This window comes from Lycium ferocissimum, chromosome 7 (assembly GCF_029784015.1).
Source record: "Lycium ferocissimum isolate CSIRO_LF1 chromosome 7, AGI_CSIRO_Lferr_CH_V1, whole genome shotgun sequence".
Classification (NCBI taxonomy): domain Eukaryota; kingdom Viridiplantae; phylum Streptophyta; class Magnoliopsida; order Solanales; family Solanaceae; genus Lycium; species Lycium ferocissimum.
In genome coordinates, this window is record NC_081348.1 from 63,771,511 (window position 1) to 63,795,298 (window position 23,788).

Below are 23,788 nucleotides of genomic sequence, written 5' to 3' on the forward strand. Positions count from 1 at the left end.
CTTTTTCCACCTTAAACCTTACTTATAAATGTGAAGATTTAAGAACTTCTCCCAGGGTTGCCCCTGCTTGCTCCATCCGTGTTACACTTTAATCTTCTTGAATGTGGCAGTAGCATTAAATCGAAATCAAGAAATAATTATGTATGGTTTAGTCAAATTATCCTTTTAATTAATATTTTCTTAGAAAATTTAACTTATATAATAGCTCATAACTAATGTAAACCTATCTAATTTTCTTTACCAGCTTTAAACGTCCAGGGATAGCTCTTTTCTTTTTTTAGCCGATTAATCAAGTACTTAGGGACCATTATCTAAGCCTACAATTTAGGGATTAGTATTACTAGCTTTAAGCCATAATTTTCCTTATTTTTAGGCTTTATTTAAGTTATAAGAGTTTTATCCTCAAATACTGACTATTACAATTTCTCCGTTACGTAATCTTACCCACCCCCCACAACTTTTTCTTCTCCAATATTCATAAACCCATATTCCCCCCATTCTTATCAAAGTTTTTGGGTGGGTACTTTCTGATTTTTGCAACAAAATCAATTAGTTTTCATAGATTATGCTCGAAAATGGAGAGAAAAGCTTTCAATTCCAAATCTGAACCTGAAATTGAAAAGTTTTTCAGTTGAGAAATAGTGACATTTTTCACTTAGTTGGACGGGATTTAATGGTGACCGGGAGAAGTGTGCACAACCGTACATATACCGCGTAATAGCTGTATAATCAATGTATAATTTGTATATAGTTAATTTGAGAGATAGAGGAAAGAAGTCATTTATACATTGTGTAATCAATGTATAGTCACTGTATGAATATGTATATAATCATTGTATAATATGTGTGTACATAATCATTATGTATACATATACTAATTATACATTCTTGTATGCATTTATTATACACGGATAAATTTCCTAGAATTTTTAGCGCTTTTTGGTGAAGATCTAGTAATAGTTTTTCAGCCTTCTTAAGTCCAATTTTTCTCAACGTTGGAAATAAATGATTTGGAGATCATGAATGATGCAATTATACATTCCTTTCACGTAAGTTTTCTTTAACACCTGGAAGTAATGTGTTGGGGATAATGAATGATGCAATTGTTGAAGAAATTTTAGGAATTGATATTTTGGAGATAATGCAAAAAATAAGTCATTAATAAATTGTGTAATTTGTGTATAATTATTGTATAATACGTATATAATCGGCGCGATCCTGTTGTAAAAATGGTATCAGAGCCATGGTGTTTCAGTAGTAATAGGTGATGTAATTCAACGATTTCATAAAATGAATTTTATAAATCGAAAGAGAACTGTTAAAAACAGTAAAAAAGAGGAATATGATACTCCTCAAGAACTAGATCTCCTTAATAAATGGACGATTCCTAAAATTGAGCCCAGAACAATTTACCAAATGGGTACTTTTGAGAAAATAGGTCTCAAACAAGTAGTTAAAACTACTGAAGAAACTATGACTGTAGATAATGATCATGCTACATTTAGACTATTATCTGACAGTGATCTTGCCCCTTATAGGGTAACCCATAGATTTATGCATATTGGGTTAATACAAGTTGCTTTTAAACCTTTAACATTAAGAGGTCTACCAGAGAGCTTTATAGCAGCTCTAAGAGATGGAAGAAACAGAAACTGGAAAAAGTCTCTAATAGGGACTGTCCAAACAAGTTTAGCTTATGGACCAGTTTATTTTAATGCTTATCCTAACTTGCAGGTATCTTTGCAAGATGATAATTCTTTAGATGCTTTAATATTAAGTATCAAATTACATGGTTATGATTATATGCCAGGTACAGAGGTAATATGCATCTGTTATAGAATTTATTATAAACCATTATATACCATGAATCCTATGTGTAAAATCATGGATTTTAAAAATGAAACCGTTTTGATAGAAACTAATTTTGGTAGATCCAAAATTATGACCAGAAGACCTATCAAGTGGGATGAAATAAATTTCCCTAAAGAGTGGGTCATTGAAGGAGCAACATCTCCTCAAAATGTTTTTACTTGAAATTTCGAAATCGAACGGATCCCAGATGGGACGGTAAAATTAAGGTTTCATGAACCTACACTTGCATTAGAAGAGGATGAACATAATAGTGTTCGAACTAGTATACCTAGATCTTTATCTTCTAACAGATCTTATATATCTCCTGTGGATTATATTGTACGGACCCATCAAGGGCATCTACTTCACGGTAAGAGATGATGATTCTAATAGAATTGATAGATTAAATATTAACCGTGATAATATTGTAACAGGTATTAAAGACCCAGAATTGACTGAGTCAGACATGGATTTTCCTATATTTAATGGATCCAAGTCAGAAAATTGATTTTAGTCGGGGATCACCCGCAAGATTACAAATCAGTCAAGAGTTTTATACTCCTAAATGGATAACATTTAGAAAATGGTTTTTTGATAATTTCAAACCAGAAGAAACAACTGTTTTCCAGGAAGAATTTTATAAAGACCTTTACAAAAAGAAATCAGATTATATCTTTTGTTCCTTGGTTTATGGCCAAATACTTTGCTAATTATATTTCTGTTATAGAAAGAGATTTTACTTTAACAAGTGGAGAAAAGGTCCAAAGTATTTATCCTCCACAGGCAAATTTTCGTATGGGAAAAGATTTACATTTCTCAGCCTTTTCAAAATTAATTGAAAATGATTCCTTAACTGTCATGACTCATCATATTAATAATATGATAAGGCAACAAAATTATACTAATGTTTATATGAATATTTTGGGTGAACAAATATTTTCACTTCATGAAAAAGTTGATAAGCTCTTAAATAGTCTTAATAAGACTACTATTGCTGATAAGGGAAAACAGAAGGAAGTTGTTGCTACTCCAAGTATACAGCCTCCTCCTGAAATTCATGATTTTAAGATAAAACCCTTATCAGATTTAGAAAGACTTTTAGACGAAAAGTTTAAAGGTTTAAAACTTAGTCCTTTAATAGCAGAGGATGATAAATATTTGTCTGATATTGATTATAAGGCTCGCATAGCATCAGATATTAATAAAATTGATGAATATTATGCTGTCAAACCTACCCAGAGGATGTACTACTATCCTCGCCCAACTCCTCAAGATGTTTTATTAGAGGAGCATGAACATGTTATTTCCAACAGTTATAGCGGGAAGGAAATATATGAATGGAATATTGACGGTTATAGTGAACGCCAAATTTATTGCACTATTCATAGAATGTTAATGTACGACTATCTGCAAGATTCATAAAAATGCGAAAGAGTTATTGCGTATATGATCATAGCCGGTTTCACTTTGGCCAATTAAAAGGTTGGTGGGATAATTGTTTGACTAATGTGCGGCGACATGCAATTCTAAGCGCCGTTAAGCAAGAAGGTGAAGATGAAGCACCCGTTGCTAATATAGTTTATACACTTGTTATTAATATTGTCGAACATTTTTTCGGGAAGATGGACGGATAACAATGAGTCTATTCGCACCATGCTTCAAAACCTTAGATGCAAGACCCTAACCTCATTTAGGTGGTATAAAGATGTTTTTCTTTGCGGGGTCATGGAATTACCGCAGTAATGACTCTCATTGGAAGTCCAAATTTATAGATGGACTCCCTCCTCTTTTTGCTGAAAGAGTTAGAAAAGCTCTTAGGAAAGGAGAAAGAAGTATAGATTATACTAATTATACTTATGGTAAATTGATTGGTACTTGTATGCAGGAAGGATTAGCTCTATGTAATGAAATTCAGCTAAACCAAATCAAGCGCCATGGTCTTAATGAAAGACAACAATTAGGAGAATTTTGTGGACAGTTTGGAATGGATATTCCACAATCTTCTAAGAAGCCTCATAGACATAAAAAGAAGCATCGAGACTTCCAACAATGGAAGGAAAAGCGTCTACAAAAGAAGAATAGGCGCAAAAAGACCTTTAAGGAAAGAAAAGATTTTATTAAATCCAAAAACCCAAAAGCCTGTTATAAGTGTGGCAGAGTAGGTCATTTTTACAAAAATTGTAAGGTTAAGGAGAAGATTAAAGCCCTTAACATAGACGATGACCTTAGAGAGTCTTTATATAAGATTTTATTAAACTCAGATCCAGAACCAGAAGATGATTCTGGTAAGGATAGTGATAGTTCTTCCAACCCCTCTTCAGAAGAAGATATTAGGGTGTTAGACGAAGAGAGTTATATCTCAACCAGTTCAGATGATGAATGTCAACCATGCCAAATAGGGCAACCTTGTATCAAAACCAAGGAAAACGATGAGTTTTATAAACTTGTTTCCCAGTTTAGTGAAAACCAAATTCAGGTTTTAGATGGTAATAAACTCGTAGATCTCTTTAAATATATTAAGGATCCAAATCTTAGGTCCCGCATTATAGACCAAATAGGTTCAAAACAAAGACCCCAAGAAGAACCAACTGCTGTAGAAATTAGAGAACCTACAGGACCTTATACTATGGCTGGAGTCAAAAAACTCCTCCAAGAACGCCGGAATATTATAAGTACACCGGCAACCACCCAAGACCTAGAAAGAGAAGTTCATAACCTTAAGCAAGAAATTTCCATCCTTAGGAGACACCAAGTGACCTTAGATCATAGAGTCTCGCAATTGGAAGGAAAAGGAAAACAAATCATAGAAACACTAGTTCCTAATACTGTGGAATAGAGTCTCGCAATTGGAAGGACCTCGTATCATAGAAACACTAGTTCCTAATAACCTCCCCGTTAATAACACCGAGAACTGTTACTACGGAAGAAGGTGAAAGTAGTGGTCCCAGTTCCAATTTTTTAATAAGATTAGAAACCATTACTTCTTTTAAATTTTTTATAAAAGTTACTCTTTTAATTGATTATAATTTCAAAAAAGAGTTTACTGCTCTGGTTGATAGTGGAGCAGATTTAAGTTGTATACAAGAAGGATTAATACCTTCAAAATATTTTGAAAAAACTACTCATAGTTTAAGGTCTGCTAGTGGCCAAAAAATGGGTATTACTTATAAATTACCCAAAGCTTATATTTGCCAAGACAAAGTTTGTATTCCTGAAACCTTCGTGTTGGTAAAAAATATTTCAAACCAAGTTATCTTGGGAACTCCATTCATCCATAAACTATTTCCCATTCAATGGATGGATGATAAAGGTTTTATAGGAACCTATGATAATAAACCTATTAAATTCGAGTTTATAACAGAACCCTTTTCAAGGATTTTAAATGAAATCAAAGATAAGCTGATAAATAAACATCAGCAAATCAATTTTCTTAAACAAGAAATTTACATGCTTCAAATTGAGGATATTTTACAAAATCCTAAATTACAGGATAAGATTGAGTTTATAAAAAATCAGTTTTCTCTACAAATTTGTAGTGACCATCCTAATGCTTTTTGGGATAGGAAAAGACATATTGTCACTCTTCCATATGAAGAATTTTTTTCTGAAAATAATATTCCTACCAAAGCAAGACCATGTCAAATGAATTCTGAATATTTGGAATTATGTAAAAATGAGATTTCTTCTTTATTGCACAAAGGTCTTATCAGATCTTCGAAATCTCCATGGTCATGCACAGCTTTTTATGTCAATAAACATGCTGAACAGGAACGAGGAGTTCCAAGATTAGTTATAAATTATAAACCCCTTAATAAGGTTTTAAAATGGATTAGATACCCTATTCCTAATAAAAAGGATTTATTAGATCGCCTTCATAATGCTATCATATTTTCAAAATTTGATTTAAAATCAGGATATTGGCAAATCCAAATAGCCGAAGCAGATAAATATAAAACTGCTTTTAATGTTCCAATAGGACAATTTGAATGGAATGTCATGCCTTTTGGACTGAAGAATGCCCCTTCAGAATTCCAAAAGATTATGAATGATATTTTTATGGCTTATAGCAATTTTATCATTGTTTATATCGATGATATTTTAGTATTTTCAAATACCATTGAAATGCATTTTAAACATCTTGATATATTCAAGAAAATTATTATCAAAAATGGTTTAGTAATATCTAAACCAAAAATGTCACTTTTTCAAACAAAAGTCAGATTTCTTGGACATAATATTGAAAAAGAAAAAATTGTTCCTATCAATAGAAGTATAGAATTTGCTTCTAAATTTCCTAATATTATTACTGATAAAACCCAACTTCAAAGATTTCTTGAAAGTTTAAATTATATTTCGCCATTTTATAAAGATTTGGCAAAAGATACATCTATTCTATATGATAGATGAAAAAGATTCCAAAACCTTGGACTGATGCTCATACGCAAGCGCTCAAAAATCAAGGAAAAGTTAATAATCTTCCTTGTCTTACTTTAGCCAATCCTAGTTGGCAAAAAATTATTAAAACTGATGCCTCAGATATTGGCTATGGAGGAATTTTTAAACAAATTTCTCCAAATGATAAACAAGAATATTTAGTCCAGTTTTATTCTGGCAAATGGAATAATAGTCAAAAGAATTATGCTACTATAGCAAAAGAAATCCTTGCTATAGTTAAATGTGTTCTTAAATTTCAAGGTGATTTATATAATCAAAAGTTTGTAATTAAAACTGACTGCCAAGCAGCAAAATTTATGTTTAATAAAGATTGCAAACATGATGTTTCTAAACAAATGTTTGCCAGATGGCAAGCTCTTTTAGCACCATTTGATTTTAAAATTCATTACAAAAGGAAGTGATAATAGTCTCCCTGATTTTCTCACAAGAGAATATTTAAGTTCATAACTGTAATCTTCTCATTTGCAGGATGAGACCCACATTGACACCTCCCCTCTAATAGAGGAAGGGAAGAGGACAAAAAGGAACGGGCAGAGGCACTGTTCTTGCTCAAATGGGCAACAAAAGGCTAATAGCCGACAAAATCACTGATAGAAACTTCTGGTAATACCCAGAAACAAATCACTTTTGCTGATTATCTTGCTTTTATAGAAGCACGAAAAAAGGGAATAATATGCCTCCATCATACTCTGCCCTCGTAATTGATGATAATGAGGACATTGATTCATATGAAGAAAATGCTCAAAGAGAGTTAATAATTCTCCTTGAGAATGATGATCTCCAATGGAAAGATGAACCTTGGCAAATAATGCAAAGGTATTTTGATACGAGCGTCATACGCCACTCCGACTTATAAATATCGGATGAATTATGAAATGATCCTATCATATACGGGGTCGACCGAATTCCGCAAAGATTTTTATCCTCGCTAATAGCAAGAAAATTTATAATTTTTCAAAAATTATCATCAAAAAAGTATTTTCTCCAAATGAATGGGGAATAAGTCCGTTAAAGGATAGGGATTATATCCACCCGTAACAAAAAGTCCAAGTTAATTTAATTATTGGGATTATGTTGAAAGCTTTAATAAAGCTCTTTTATATGAAAATCCTAATAGGAAACATTCATGGTTTATAAAAATTTGTGCCAATGTTTATAAACAAAGCATACCAAATTGGTTTTATCAATGGTGGATTCATTATGGTCCAACAAAGTGAAATCTTTACGAACCCTTTAAAGGTTTATATACCGAATGGGTTGATGTTTCTCCAAAAATAATAGATTTGGAAAATAATATTACTTTCTCTCCGAGGAAATTTCTAATATGTATTTCTTCATTGAATTCTCTATTCCATGGATTATGAAATGGACGATTAAGTGGGTTATACCCCGCAAAATATGCCTTGCTTAAATAGATTTTTTATACAAAATTGAAAAAAATTATTACAAAAATCAAAAGATGGAACTATTCCAGACGATTTAATAAATCAAATTAAAACAACCATTGCACAATATAAGGACTCCCTCGGCTCAAGGACAAAGGAAGTACCCGGTGCATTTGAGCAAATTGCTCGAAAAATCCAATTGAAAAAAGGACTAATTCCACCCCACCAATGCCTCATAGCCCAATACATGGAGGAATCTAAGTCTAATATAATGCAGCATCTTAATATGGAAGCTATTTCAGACACATCAATGGCGTCTGTCGGTCATACCGCTGATAATGAAGAAGAAGATGAAGAAGACTATAATAATCAAGTCTTAGCAGGAGAATCTCGGTCGGCTAATACGGAGGACTATGAAAATTTGCGGCACAATTCCTTGCAAGAGGAAGCATCTTCCAGCTCAACAAAAGATAAGGGCAAGTCACAAATGAAGTGATTGGTGAGACCCGCCACTAGGCGGCTACTTTCATAAAGTAGGAATCTGCTTTTATAAAAGCAGCTTTAATAATTAAAGATTGTAATTATTGAGTTTTGCTTTCGGCTACTTTTTTGGCCGACTTTACTTTTACTTTTTATACGTCAGTCGTGTTGTCGTATTTACTTTTTTATTTTGTTATTTTGTGTCATTGATCCGTTATATAAGGATCATTTCTCTTAGTTTAGAGGGGTCTTGGATCCCCGAGCTACAAGCTCTCTACTACTCTCTCCGTAAAAATCTTTCTTATATAAATAAAAGTCTGTTCATACAAATCTCCTTCTACTGAGCACAACCTGCATAATTAAGGTATAATTTTATTTTTTCTTTCATTAATAAATTGTGTAATTTGTGTATAATTATTGTATAATACGTATATAATCGGTGTGTATACATTATTTAGTGATTATACATTGATTTGTACATTATATACTGATTATAGATTGATTTATACATTTATTATACACATAAATATTTTGAATTTTTGGTGAAAATGTGGTAAAGAAAATTCTGCCTTCTTTTGATATGATCCAAACTTGTTAATAGCATTTTCTTTCGTTTTCAATCCATCTAATTCGTTTAATTCAAGTAATTTGGTGGAAATTAAGGGAGATTAGTTGGCAGTTAGTGGCAGTTAAAAGTCACCTGCAGTGCACGTGACTTGAGCTGTCACAAAGTTAGTTATAACTAACTTTGCCGCTCAAGTGTGATTAGTCTATAAATGATAGTTTCAATCATCTGCAGTGCATTCAATCAGTTTTCACAAGTGAAATAATATTCTTTCTCTCTTCTCTTCGATTGAAATCCCATTTATGGTTCTTAAGCTTTGTTTTCAAGAGTAATTCTGTTACATTTACTCTTTAGGCTAGTTTAATTGCTACTTTTGATTCTCATTGAGTCCTGAGTTGCATCATTGGTATCAGAGCCTTGATCTTCTGACCTAGACAATGGGTGATCATAGCACACTAATGCTAGAATTAAGGAAGGAAGTTGATTCTCTCAAAAAGTCCATGGATGGAGTTGTGACTTCAGTGTCGATATATGCACAATATGGTTGATGAAAGAGTGGCACAAGCAATGGAATCAAAAGAATGTTACTAGGTAATGGGGGAAAAATGCCAATGGACACGCAACAGTTCATGAAGGAAATGCAGTTCCTGAAGCAGCTGTTGATGCAGCACCTGAGAGGAATCACATACAGGAAAGGTATGAAGCTGCTACTAATAGGAAATATCAATTAGAATTTCCCAAGTTTGATGGACAGTATTTGAAAGTTTAGTTGTATAAGTGTGACCAATTTTTTGATGTGGAGGACATAGAGGAGTGTGCTAAAGTAAAAACGGCATCATGTAGACTGGAAGGGCCTTGCAATGGCACCAGTCATATATGAAAAGTAGGTTGACTAGAGATTGGCCAATATGGGGTGAATATGTGGGGTGTTTGTATGCCAGATTTGGTGAAGAATTGTTTGATGACCCAATGGGAGATTTCAAAGAACTCAAACAGGTAGCTTCAGTTCAAGAGTATGTAGATATCTTTGATGAATTGCTAACTAGAGTTGAATTATCTGAGGAGTATGTAGTTAGTTGTTTTGTAAAAGGGTTAGGACCTGAAATTGGGCTTACTGTCAAGATGTTACGGCCAAGAACTCTAGCTAAAGCTGTTAGTTTGGCCAAAATTCAAGAACAAACCATTGCTATCCAATAACAACCTTTTACTGGTATACTTCCCAATCCAAATTTCAATCCCAGAAATACGTTAAGATTCTCAAATACTAGACCACCATACCATGCCAGTTCTTTTTCCCAAAGCCAGAACCAAAATCCACCCACCAAATCCCACAATGTATCCTTCAAGCCCCAAAGTATAGGACCCAAAACACCCTACAAAAAAGCCAAACTACTAACACTTGCTGAAATGGATGAGAGAAGAAGCAAGGGTTTGTGCTTCAATTGTTATGGGAAATACACTTTTGGTCACATTTGCAAAAAGAAGAGGCAGTTATTTTCCATGGAAGTAGAAGAGGGTGAAGAAGTGATTTAGAAGAAGTGACATTTGATCCTGCTGAGTGTTTGTCTATGCTAGGACAAGGGTTAGAAACTGGTTCTGAGGGATCCATATTACCTCATGTGTCAGTTCATGCTATGAATGGTATCCATGACTTTAAGACCATAAGAATCACTATTCCTGTCAAGGGAAAAGCTATTAATGTGTTGATTGGTACATGAAGTACTCACAACTTCTTGGATCTCAATACTGCTAAGAGATTAGGGCGTGCTTTAACTGCTATATCTCCTTTTGTTGTATTAGTTGCTGGTGGCAAAAATGTTTACAACAATTATGTGTGCAAGAATTTGATGTGGAAAATGCAGGGTGTCTCTTTTGATTCAGATAAGTTTGTATTTCCTTTAGGGGGGGAGGGTGTAACATGGTACTTGGTATTCAGTGGTTATCTGTTACACCTCGTAGTTTTGTACGTTGAGATTCGTTGGATGTTAGTTGTCCTAGTCGTGGACACCGGAGTTATCTTCAAGGTTATATGAGATTATACATGCCTATCTTATATTTATGAGGGTTTAAGTTTATGTTTAGTAAGTTATGAAAGGATTGGAGAACAAGCGAATCAAAGAAATCTAGTTTGTCGAAACTTTGGGAAAACTTCGCAGAATTTTGGACAAGATTTTTGGTCCAACTTGAGAGAAGTATATCTCCTAGAATATGAGGAGTTATGGAATGCATAACCTATGTAAATTCAAGTTCAGCGAGTCTTCTTTCCAATGCAACTGACAGAACGCAAATCTGAGAAGCAGGGACATTTTCACGGCCCATTTTCACTGACCGTGAAAATGAAAAATTTTCTACCGTGAAATGGTGACAGTGAGGAGGAGCCACTGGACCAATTTCACGGCCAGTGAAATTTTTCACGGTTCGTGAAAGTGTACCGTGAAATTGAGGCGGTGGAAAATTTTCCCTTTTTATAAATTAGAGGGGCCACGACTTGGGATCATTATTTCACCAACAATCTGATCCGTAGCCCTCTCCAAGCTCCCTCAACCCTTCCTAATCATCCTAAATCATCCTAAACCTTTTCAAGAGAAGATCAAACTTTGAAACCGTAAGCTAGTTCATGAAAGAGGTGTGTCCTTGCTTCTAGTTTGATTGGTGGTGAATTAAATCTTTGAGCAAGTTGTGTGTGGCTAAAAATCTTCAAGAAAAAGGTATGTTCTTCATCTTATTACTTATGTTGAGTTGATTTGGAGGTATAGTAAATATTAAAGTGAAGGGAATCATAGTAGAGAAATCATAAGGAATTAAGTGGAAGTTGATGGCCATGGATTAGTACTGAAAGGGAGTTTTGGATTGATTTGAGTCTAATTTGAATATAAATCTCTTGGCTATGGTATTGTTGATGTTGTTATGGTTGTTTGGGAGTTGTTTTGAAGTTGGAGGAAGTAGATGATATAGGGGAAATGCTGCCCAAATTTCGTTAGCTCACTTATTAGTTTAATTTAACCTTATGAGAGTTTCAACGACTTAACCTTAGAATGAATCATCTTGAATGTAGATTTGCAAGCTTGGGAGGATAGACGTTGAATGGTTAAGTAGACGACGAGGTATGTAAGGCTGCCCCTTTCCTTCTTATAGCATGATCCTATTGATACAAAACCATACAAATGATATCCTTAAAGTCCCTATTCCTAGTAATATTAGAAGCTTATGGTTCTTGATGTTCTTATGGTATTATTGATCTTTTCCTATGGTTATTGATCTTATTCATTGATGTTGGTCTCATTTATGGTTGTTGCTCCTTCATGATGAGATGTGATGAGGATGACGACAGTCCCATGATGATAATCGGAGCGTTACCGACCTTACGTCACTCCGATAGAGTTATAGCTTTTCTTTGAGCTCTCATGCATGCTTTATATAGATGTATTTATTTTATGATGCCGAGCCGCGCTATAGTCGGCCGGGTACGGCACCTATTGTGCACATTACTGCAGTTGGGTACGGATAACACCGAGGCTATCATGGCCGGGTACGGATAACACCGAGCCTATTAAGGCCAGATGCAGTATTATCATGTATGTATGCATGAAATGGTTTTCTTAAAAAGGCAAGCATGCATGATATCCGCCTTAAGAGGCACTCAGATGTACAGGTTATTTCTTTTATCTCATATTACCTCCATAACTTTATTATGTTATTATTCATACTTTACATACTCAGTATATTATTCGTACTGACGTCCCTTTTTGTTTGTGGACGCTACGTTCATGCCCGTCGGTAGACAGGGAGGCGGATCAGACCCGTAGGCTGCCTTTCCAGGGCTTGTACAAGGGAGCTCCACTTGTGCCGGAGCTGGAGTTTAGTCAATACTATTATTTTATGTACATATGGGCATGGCGGGGCCTTGTCCCGTCCTTATGATGTTATGCACTCCATGGAGAGGCTCGTAGACAAATATGTACATCTAGATGTCCTATGACCTTCCCATTCCACTTTTGTTGTATTACTTTGACAGCCTTGTCGGCTTGGGTATATGGGTATAGTTTGTTCAAGTATATATATATAGATAGCTTTTGGGCTTGTGTCCTTTATAGATTATGATATTTATGAGTTAGCTTTATGGCCCACTTAGATATGACTATGAGAGGTACGTTTTGTGGTGCTCGGTAGACCAGCTCCGGCTGCCGTCATGGCCCTTCGGTTGGGTCGTGACAAAAGTTGTATCAGAGCAGTTCGTCCTAGGGTTATCTACGAGTCGTGTCAAGTAGAGTTTTGTTTATGGGTATGCAGTGCACCACACTTATAAGCAGGAGGCTGCAGGACATTTAGGAAAATTTCCTTTCTTTCACATCTTAGATCGTGCGATAGAGCCATGTTATGAGGATTCCCTTTTTCCTAACTATATGTTATGATTTCAGCGATGCCTGTGACGAGGAGAACTTCAGCCAGCCAGAGAGGAAAGGCTGTGGCAGATGAGGGTACCAGTAGAGTGCCAGCGATAGCTGCGGGACAGGGCGAATCTCAGAGTGAGGTCCCATCCCAGTCATCTTAGAGTCCCTCCGCCCCAGCAGATCCTAGAGGGGCTACAGCTACAGTACCCCCAGTTTCTCCACCGGATGCCTTAGGCTAGGAAGTGCGAGAGGCTATTCAGTTGTTGACCTAGTTAGTAGTCGCTCAGGCCCAGCGTCAGGGTATGAATCATGGTGACAGGGCTATTAGTGCCAGGGTTCGAGATTTTATAAATTTAGACCCTTCAGAATTCTTTGGGTCGAAACCAGATGAGGACCCGCAGAACTTTATAGATGGAATGTTGAGGATGTTGCGGGTGATGCATGCTTCAGATACTGAGTCAGTGGAGTTGGCTTCCTATAGGTTACGGGATATTGCCATTCATTGGTATGAGACTTGGGTTTCGTCCAGAGGGGTTAATGCACCTCCACCGTGTGGCAAGAGTTCGTAGATGCCTTCCTTCGACATTATTTGTAGCCAGAGATTCGACGAGCCAGAGTTGATAGGTTTTTGAACCTTAGACAGGGGAACATAAGTGCTCGGGAGTATAGTTTTCGTTTTAATTCTTTGGCTAGGTGTGCTCTAGCTATGGTAGCTAACATGGGAGATCGTATTTACCGATTTGTGAGTGGATTGGGACCACATTTGATTGATGACTGCTTGACGGCCTCACTTCAGATAGGTATGGATATTTCCCACATTCAGGCGCACGCTCAGAATCTTGGGAAGCGTTAATAGCAGCGAAACGTCAAGCATGAGTATGATAGGGGTTATCGTAAAAGAGCTAGATCTTCGGTCTTGTTAGTGAGTTCGGAGGGGGTCGGAAGGTGAGTATTCTAGACACTCGTGCCATCCACGATTTGCAAATGGCGGTCGAATTACATCTGGTTAGAGTTCCTTTATCATGATGTACTCAGTGTGGTAAATTACATACTGGACAGAGTCGCCTGGGTTCAGATGCTTGCTATGCTTGTGGCCAGCCAAGCCATATTATGCGTGAGTGTCCATCAAGAGGTGGTAGAGGTATAGTTCAGCCCATAGGATTAGCAGCTGGATCGTCATCATCGATACGCCCTCCGGGGCAAGGCTCTCAGACTTCAGCAGGTCGTGGTAGAGGTAGAGGGGGAGCGTCCAGCTCGAGCGGTTCTTAGAACCGCATTTATGCACTGGTGGGTCGACATGATCTTGAGTCTTCACCTGATGTGGTTACAGGTATACTATCAGTATCTTCTCATGATGTATATGCATTGATTGATCCGAGTTCTACATTATTGTATGTTACTCCTTTTATTGCTAGTCGGTTTGGGGTAGTCAATTAAACCCTTTGAATTATCTATACATGTTGGTGATCCAATGATAGCTAGATGGGTATATAGAAATTGTGTGGTTATAATCTGTGATCGACATACTATGGCAGATCTAATTGAGTTAGATATGATTGATTTTGATGTTATTTTGGGAATGGATTGGTTGGCCTCTTGTTATGCTAGTGTTGATTGTAGAACGAAGATAGTTCAATTTCAGTTTCCAGGAGAACCAGTTCTAGAGTGGAAGGGTAATACAGCATCGCCGAAAGGTAGGTTTATTTCCTATCTTAATGCAAGGAAGATGATTGATAAGGGTTATCTTTATCAGCTAGTCTGGGTTCAGGATACAGAAGCGAAGTCGCCAACTCTTCAGTCTATTCCAGTGGTTAATGAGTTTCCATATGTATTTTCGGATGAGCTTCCAGGTCTTCCACCAGAGCAGGAGATTGATTTTGTCATTGACGTATAACTAGATATTAAGCCAATATCCATTCCACCTTATAGAATGACGCCTGCTGAGTTGAGAGAATTGAAGGAGCAGCTAAAGGACTTGCTTGAAAAGGGCTTTATCAGGCCTAGCACATCACCATGGGGAGCACCAGTGCTATTAGTGAGAAAGAAAGACGGCTCCTTGCAGATGTGTATAGATTACAGGCAGCTGAATAAGGTGACAATAAAGAACAAATATCCACTTCCGAGGATCGATAATTTATTTGATCAGCTGGAGGGTGCTAAATGGTTCTCAAAGATAGATTTGAGATTAGGGTACTGTTACGGTCCGCTTTTACGCTCGCGCATAAAAGGTTCTCATAACTTTGGCTCTTTGTCGTGAACAAACAAAGTGGCCACCTAATTTATTGAATGAGAATTAGGAAATCAGTTTTAAGGGTTAATTTTATTTGAAAACCTTTAAAACAAAATCCATAGAACGGGTAAGGATTCTGGTGATCCCCTAGGGAGGGTTTTAGGCACCCTAGTATTAAGGATCCACCCAATGCGGTTTACCTACAGATCTAACATTTTATGGATAAAAATTTGTATAACTTGTTTAGAAAATGTGTTCAAATAGTTATATGTATAAAGTTTGAAAGAAGCATATTCATGGCTAATTAATTAGAAAAAGGAAAGAAAGTATATTTTATTTGAAGAATGAACTTTAGAGGCGTTTTACTTTTGAAAATCATTTTTAGCACTTTAATTATATCTTCAATTCAATTAAAGAATTAATTCTATAATTGGGCTAATTATGGAATCACTTCAAAATGTGTACGGTTTATTAAGACTTTGAATTACAAGTATAATCCAACTTCTTAATTCGTTAATGAATTCACCTATTTATAACTCAAAGATACGAGATATCTTTAAGCTATTTCAACAAGTGTTTTGACTTTGATCATTTTTAGCATTTCAATTATATCATCAATTCAATTAATGAATTAATTCTATAATTGGGCTAATTATGAAGGAATTAATACCTTCAAATGTGCGCGGTTTATTAAGACTTCAAATTATAACTCAACTTCTTAATTCGTTAATGAATTCACCTATTTATAACTCAAAAGATACGAGAGATCTTTAAGCTATTTCAACAAGTGTTTTGACTTTGAAAATCATTTTTAGCGTTTCAATTATATCTTTAATTCAATTAATGAATTAAACCTATAATTTAGCTAATTGTGAAGGAATAAATCTCTTCAAAATGTGTACGGTTTATTAAGACTTTGAGTTTAAATATAGCTCAACTTCTCATTCCGTTAATGGATTTCCTTGTTTATAACCAAAGAGAAAATCTCCAAAGTCATTTGACAAGTACTTGAGATTTCAGAAAAGTCTATCCACCCTTAGACTATTTTGAAGAACCTGTTGCACCTCTAAAGAAAATCATAGTTGGACTTTGATCAAATATTTTAAAGATTTGAAGGAAAAAAAGATAACATTTGCCGTTTTAAATTTTAAAAATACCTCTTGAGCCTTAAGCTCAAATTTTCAAAATCATGTTAGGATACAAGAGAAAACAAAACGTAGTGCTTGTAAAATTTAGTACCAAAACAATACTCTATCTGTAGCCAATTCCAGAAAATAACGTGCTGTTGCTTTTTCGAGTATTGCAAATGTTTAAAAACAAAAGGTTTATCACAAGAACTACATCTCAAGCTTTGAGCAACTAATGTTTTCATGTATTCCATTTGGGATTCATCGAGTTTTTAAAAAAGCAAAGTGAAATTTTAGTCAATTTTTACAACACAAACATAAGTAGAAATGAAACCAGAGAGATAGAAATAGCTAAATTGGGCTTAGCCCTATTAATCTGCTATACTTGCAAACCATTTAGGTTTGAACCAAAAATGCCTTCTTAGTTTGCTGGGCAAAGAGGTTGATCGGACTCGATCAGATGTTATGTTGCACCACCGGCCCAACACAGAATCATGCAAGAGAAGAGATGAGTCCATGGACCTGTTCGGGAAAGTTTCCTTTTTCTGAGCAACGGACTGAGGCGACGAGTGTCGAGGATAGATTTCACTAGCGATGACTCGAAAGAAAAAAAAACAGAGAAAATTTAAGTGAAAAATAACTTAGGTTTCAAAGCTTTAAACTCAGAAAATTGGTTAGAATAAGAATCCTTTTTCCAATTTCTTTGTAAGAACAATGTTCTAGCCCTTCCAACCATGGTCTGAGATGAAGAATATGGGGTTCTATTTATAGAACCCCAAATGGTTGGGTTTTAGGTTGAAAAGAGACGTGGGACACATGAATTTCGGATTTGAAACAGTTTTTGTTGAAAAAGATTTGAAATCTGAATCTTCTCTTGGAAGTAAGAAAGAAAACTAAAAAAAGAATTGAAAAGAGGGGGAAAAAATGAAGTGTTACCATTCGAATACAGCTGGACAAAGTAGAAGGGACAAACTTCCATTAATGACCTTGTCCGAAATAGCGAGGCAAGGTCTGTGAGGATGGAAGTACGTTTGAAATTTAGCTAAAAATGGGCGAAAGACAGTTAGGTGTTTGAGAGAAAGATGAGGCAGCGTTGAAGAGTTTAGAGGAGTTAGGGTTCGTTTGGTTGCTGGTTGATTTAGGAAAATGTTTACTGGAGTGGGTGTTGGGGGATTAAAGTTTTCGGTGGGCCGGGTATGGTGAAGTTTGGGCTGGATGGTATTTTGTTGTTGGATGAAAAAATGACAAAGAGAAGGGGTCTTGGCGTTTTAAGGTAAAATGGGCTAATCGACAGTTTTAGGCCAAAAATAGGGGCTAATAATGATAGAAAATGGGGCTGTTTAAGAAGATTTTATTTAGGATTAAAAAAAATAGTCTCGTTTGGTTGTGGCCTAGCCAAGTTAAAACACAATTACAAATGAATCATTAATCAATTAATTAATCAAGTTTCTTGATTTAACAAAGTAAACTATCTATTTCATAAATACGGTTTATAGGAATTAAGTCGTAAATGACTTTATTGACAAATTTGAAATAAGTACTAAATTAAACACTTATTTTGAACATAAATAATACTCAAAATTATATGTAAAAACACATATTTAGGATATTTTGCCAAATAACACCAAAATTAGTTTAGAAAATATTTTTTGACTATGTAAAATAATTATTTCACTCTGTTTGAGATTCAAGAAGCTTGACTATTTAATTTAAGATGTGAAGGAAAAAAATTGAGTGTCAACAACTGCCCCTTCGATTTCCAGGGATGACGAAGGCAACCCTAGGCAAGGAACTTTGACAAACTCAATTTTGTCCGACCACCAATTTATCTCTTTAGAAAATGACACGAATTTTGAGAAAATATTGAGAGACTAAGAAGTCTAGAACTTGATTGGGGGGAGTTTGGATTACAACCGAGCTTTGGTATTGAGTTTGCCTCCATATCCCTTGTATTAGGAATCAGGCCGTATGTAGTTCAATTCAATTGGTGCAAAAGGTTATTTCCTTATGCGGAAGTAGCCTTTGGTCTGGAAAAGATGACTTCGAACTTTCGAGTACGGAAAAGAAGCTTGTAACCTTCTGCTTATGAATGTGGCGCGCTTCACATTCATGGATGAGAAATTACATAGACATAATTTCCGTAGATGTCAAGCACGTTGTCACCTGGATTTGAAAAGAGAGTGAAAGTGCTCTAGTATAGACTCGGGAATTATACTGGATGCGAAACTTGAAGAATGGTCAAGTGACCTTTGCACGAGTAACCTACATGCCTTCTTACAGGGGTGTAGTTTGAATGTGGTGAAAGGTAGATCCTCGACTCTCGCCCGAAGAGTTTGAGCCCCTCTTCTGTAATGCCCCAGTTCGCTGACTAAGAAAAATTTCCTCATTGTGATGTGTTTTCTGGTGTAGTTCGGCTTTGTATACCGCAATCTGAGATAAAATGGTTAGTAGCAAGTGCAATACAAGAGAAAATATAAGTTGTGCAAACCTTGTCTAACGTGCCACAATGAAGGAGGTGACGATCCAATTTATATAAAGTATCCCTTTGAACAAGGTGACGGCCCAACGTGTCTTATTGAAAGGCGGACGACCCAAATCTGATGCGATAGGCCACTTTGAACGAGGTGACGACCCAATGTGTCTCATTGAAAAGTGGACGACCCAAATCTTATGCGATATGCCACTTTGAACGAGGTGACGGCCCAACGTGTCTCATTGAAAGGCGGATGACCCAAATTAAATGCGATGAATTACAAAGTCTGAAATGAAATTATTAGTAACAAATGTAGTATAAATGTAAATATAAATTGTGTAAACTTGGTTTAATATGCGTGTCACTTTGAATGAGGTGATGACCCAAAATAATGTGTCACTTGGAATGAAGTGACGGTCTAACGTGTGAATGAACATAATGGAGATGTCACGTTGAATGAGAAGACGGCCCAACATTGTACCAAATGTAAATATGTCATGTAACGTCACAACCTAACGTTGTCCAAAAAATAATAAAATGTCACCTGAACGTGGTAACCGGCATGTCTTGATAAAGATCATAAATATGTCACGTTGAACGAGGTGACGACCCAACATTGTCCAAAATATTATAAAATGTCACCTCGAACGAGGTGACGACGAGCTGAGTCGAAGAATGAATATAATAAATTTATCAACGTTAAACGTAGGTGGTCGTCCCAACATTGTCCCAAATATAATAATAAGTCACCTCGAATGAGGTGACGGTCTGGCGAGTCTTGAAGAATCAACTATAATAAATATATTAACTTCGAATGGAATGATGGTCTATTGTGTTTGGATGAAGGGCAGATGACCCAAACATGATATGATACATCACCTCGAACAAGGTGACGATCCGGAGAGTCTGGGATACTCAAAATGTAATAAATATGTCAACTTTGAACAAAGTGATGGTCTGTAGTGTCTGAATGAAGGGAGAATGACCCAAAATATATGATACGTCACCTCGAAAGAGGTGACGGTCCGGAGAGCTTGGATGATTCAAGTATAATAAGTATGTCACTTCGAACGAAGTGATAGTCTGGTATATCTCTATGAAGGGCGGATGACCCAATATAATATTTCACCGGGATTGAGAATAGGTTAGCATGAACAAATGTAAAAGAAAGTAAGGTTGTACTATAGCGGATGACCCAATATAATATTTGCCGGGATTGGATAGGTTTGTTGTTTGATATATAATCGGTCGTCTTTGAAGATTGATGTCGATTTTGTATATCGTGAAGTCTAAGATCTCTATGTCGATTTTTGTAGTCTGTGAAGACTTGATGTTCCTGCGCTCACAGAAAATTTCTTAGTTGAAAAAGAAATTGACTTATGTTGAATCACTTAAGCGTTTTGTCGATCTGGTAGTTACTGGAAGCGTAAAGTCTGGAAAAACATGTTGATAATGAGCTTGGTGTTAGGTGAAGGCAAGAATAGCCGATTTAGGGATATCACGTAAGGTGCATCCTTTCCATACTGGAATCTCTTATAAAAAGGAAAATTGTTTGATAACGAAGCTGGAAGTTGGACGGAGATTTTTGAAGAGCTGTTGAATTGTCTAAAAAAAAAGCTACCTCAGTTTCCAATCCGAGGCTACTTAATTGAAATAGTGTGAAAGAACGAAGATTTGACTGATTCAAAAACATGCCCCAGTTTCCTTCCTGGGGTCTGTAGTTTGGAATAGGGGTCTATAGTTTGAAACAGTGGGAAGACCATATCCTTATATATGATTACCTACTTATCTTGCTGGAACAAGAATCATGTCAGACGTAGTTCGAACCTGAAACTAACATAATTGGCGAAAAATGTAAAATTGGGAATGGAATAAGAAAGGATGTTTAGATTTGTCAAAGGTGGGAGTTAATTTTATGTTATACGGGATCTTTTAATTTTATGAATCCTTTGTCTGGCAATTTTTTGGCTCGAACTTTGAAATTTGAGAGAATCTCTTAGCGCTTGCCCCAGTTCTGCTTCTGGGAAGCGCAATTTTGACAATGTCACCTGTGGAATTCAAGTGCAATTGTTAATAACGTAATAAAGTTATTGTAATAAAGTAATATATATATATATATATATATATATATATATATATATATATATATATATATATATATGATTTGAACGCCATGGTTTGGATGATGTCTTGTGATTTAGTCGTTGTGCCCGACAACATCACCTGTAGAGTTCAAAAAAAGTGTTAACAACTATAATATCGTAAAAAGAATAAACTGGGAGATAAAGTGAGAGATGAAGCCGCCTGGCTTATAATGATGAAGCCACAATGGGCCAATGATGTCTTTTGTCATGCTTGGCTGTTTTAGTGACTTCATTATTCATGTATTCAAAGAAAAATTCTTAGTTTTGAAAGACTGATTCATGTTGGTCTGGCCTTGCTGTCTTGACGCTCCTTCTGGTGTTGCGTTTGATTTGCAAGTTCATCTGGTCTTGAAATGTAGCCTTGGTGGAATTTTTGAAGACCCTCCTAAAAAATTCTACCCCAGTTTAGAACGGAAAAGAACTCTTGAAATTTTTATAACTCGTGATGTAGCTCATTTGGAATTTTTGAGGTCCCTCCTAAAAAAATTGTACCCCGATTTTAGCTTCATCAAGTTTTTGTAAAAACGTCATTTTAATTTTTCTTTTTGTGGAATTTTTGAGACCTTCTCAAAAATTCTGCCTTTCGTTTCTGTCCTAAGGGATAATGGTAATTTTGAATGATATGACCGAGCCCACAAAGGTGCCTATGTATCCTATTGAGATAGGAATGAGGTCGAACGTAGTTCAGGAATAAAATCTGAAAAATATTTTTTAAAGCGACCGCGTCCGATATGGACTGCCTACATATCTCGTCCAATGAGAAATCAAGTCATTACGTAGTTCATATTACAAGGAATATCATTTGGATTTTCTAATGCAAAAGGAAACGGAACCCGATATGGGTTTTCTACGTTATCCATGCCGTAAAGGGATTAGGTCGGCGTAGCCCAACTTACAAATAAAAGTGCGATTACAAAGGAAAGAAAGCAATAACTTCGGTGCAGGGCCAAAAGTGCGATTGCCCGTAAACTTCAAACTTCTTTACGACTTATCATGCCACGGTTAACCCTTGTGATTGGGCAACGGATTGTTGTTCACATTTGGTGGAACTTCTTCAACCACTATCACCTTGTTGTCAATCAAGTCTTGAATCTTATGTTTGAGGGTGATACACTTCTCGGTATCATGCCCAACTACTCCAGAATGGTAGGCACATCGTTTGTTCGGATCATACCAATGGGCCGAAGGATTGCTGGGTTTTGCTTCTACTGGGTTCAGCATCCCTGCCTTTTTCAGCTTTTCATAAAGATGGGTCTGTGACTCCATCAACGGTGTGAAGACTCTGGGAGGTTTCTTTTCAAAGTTGGGACGAGGTGCGTTGTTCTGACGGTTCTGAGCAAATGAGGCATTTTGTGGTGGTGGGATATAATGATATGTTGGTTATACATTGTAGACTGGATATGACATTTGTGGTGGTTGAGTTTGGTTAGATGAGGCGGTATAGTGGGATGGTTGTGAAGAATATTGAACATATTGAGCGTTGGGATAGTGTGGCGAAGTTTTTTGGTGGTGGTATGAGGTACCTCCCAGAGCCATAACATCCTTCTCCTTTCTCTTTCCACTTCCAAGGATGCCCGTTTGGAAAGCCCTATTGGTGGCTTGTAGTGCTAGATTGGTTATTCTTCCAGTCTTGATGCTATCTTCAATCATTTCTCCAGCTTTGATCACTTCCGCAAAGGTTTTTCCACCCATTGTGACCATTCGCTCATAATATTCAGGTTCTTGTGCTTGAATGAAGAAAGTGACCATTTCTGTTTCCTCCATGGGTGGATGCACCCTCGATGCTTCCTCCCTCCAACGGATAGCATATTCTCGAAACGATTCAGTTGACTTCAACTTTAGCTTTGAGATGGAGATTCTGTCAGGAGCGATCTCAACATGAAACTTGTAATAGTCAACAAATGCATTTGCCAAATCATCCCAACTACGCCATTTGGTTGTGTCTTGTTTAGAGTACCACTCTAAAGCCCTCCCACTCAAACTTTGGTTGAAGAGTTTGACTCTTATCCCTTGATCTTTCCCCACACCAATTAGCTTTTCACAATATACTTTCAAGTGGAAGAAAGGGTTTCCCAACCCATCAAACTTTTCGAACTTGGGAATTTTGTAACCTGGAGGCAACTCCACCTCATGAAATGCACATAAGTCTTCATACCTCACACTTTGATTATTACCAAGCCCACGTAGACCTCTCATAGCATCTTCCAGACTTTGGAGTTTTCTGTTGACCATTTCATCACTGAGTGCCCTTGCCTCCTTTTCGGTTTCAACATAAGGATCAACATTCGGGCGCCATAGCCCCTGGGTTTGTGTCATAGGTGGAGCTGTGGCATAAGTATATACTGGTGGATCATGGTGTGTCAGCGATACGTTATGAGCCTTTGGAGGAGCAGACGTGTACAAGAGGGGAGCATTTGAAGCATTTTGGACTTGTTGAAAAGTGGTGAAATGATCTCCGTGATCAAACTCATCCAAGCTCGGAAATGGAGGTGGCATAGGCCTTTTTTGGCGAAAATCGGGAGGTGAGGTCAGGTTTGGCGGGGTCTGAGAAGCAGTTCTGTTTTGCATCACCATATGGGTTAGTTCAGCAATTCGTTGCTCCAAACGAGCAACGACCTCTGAGTGTGTTTCTGGTGCTGTCGAGGTGCCAGGTTCAATTGCGCTACTCAAAGCGAGGGTTGGTTCAG